This window comes from Narcine bancroftii, chromosome 2 (genome assembly GCF_036971445.1).
Source record: "Narcine bancroftii isolate sNarBan1 chromosome 2, sNarBan1.hap1, whole genome shotgun sequence".
In the NCBI taxonomy this organism is placed as follows: domain Eukaryota; kingdom Metazoa; phylum Chordata; class Chondrichthyes; order Torpediniformes; family Narcinidae; genus Narcine; species Narcine bancroftii.
In genome coordinates, this window is record NC_091470.1 from 278,169,214 (window position 1) to 278,170,149 (window position 936).

Sequence of the window (936 nt, forward strand, 5' to 3'; positions counted from 1 at the left end):
GAATGGGATCCAACATTATCAGATAGATGTTTTCGCTGTGAGAAGGTAATGGAAACATCAGTACATGCAATTTAGGCATGTGAGAAAGTGAAAATGTTTTGGGAAGATCTAAATCAGATATTAAATAAAATCACAAAAAATAACATACCAAAAAACCCAGAGATCTTTCTTCTAAGTAACATAAAAAGAAAGGAATTAGGCCTCAAACTGGATAAAGTGCAAAAAAGATTTATTATGATAGCCTTAGCAGTAGCAAAAAAATGTATAATGTCAACTTGGACAATGGAAGCGAGCTGAGAATGCAGCAATGGTACATGGAAATGAATAAATGTATTCCATTGGAAAAAATAACATACAATTTAAAAAATAAAGTCACATTATTTGAACAAATTTAGGAACCATACATGGGACATAACACAGAGGGCTTGCCTCAGACCTCCACCCCCTAAAATGATAAGATGACAAAACGACTTGATTCAGTGTGTGAAAGTAGATGATGCATTTTTCTTGTTTATTTTTCATTGTGTGAAGACATTGTTTTATGGTTTTATTGTATTGTATATGTTGAATATTTATTGGTTTTAGTGGGGGGTGGGAGGGTAGGAGGGAAAAAAAAGGGAGAAAATTATATTTAATGATAAACGTTTGTATATATTTTGGTTGATATGGTTCACAGTGTGAAAAATAAAAAAAATCATTTTAAAAAAATTGCCTAAATATTTCTACTCATGGATGCTGTCTGATTCATTGTTTTCATAATGCTTGGATTGGAGGGCTTTGGTTACACAGAGACATTGGATGGGCTCTTTTTCTTTGGAGTGAAGGGGATTGAGGGCTGACTAATTATGAGACAAAGTAGATGGTCAAAAACTTTATTCCCTTATTGTAAAGGAAGTTTAAAGGGATTTGAGGGGAAAGTCTTTTCACAGAGTAGTC

At 33.1% G+C, this 936-nt stretch overlaps 1 protein-coding gene across 4 annotated transcripts in view; it reads right to left on the bottom strand.

Annotated features, from left to right (window-relative positions):
- Positions 1–212: 212 nt before the first annotated feature.
- stard3nl (STARD3 N-terminal like) overlaps positions 213–936 on the bottom strand; it is a 37,502-nt gene continuing 36,778 nt past the window's right edge. For all 4 annotated transcript variants that reach the window (XM_069921064.1, XM_069921059.1, XM_069921058.1 and 1 more), the window contains one exon: positions 213–936. This exon is cut by the window's right edge. The gene's annotated coding sequence lies outside the window, so the exon portion shown is untranslated.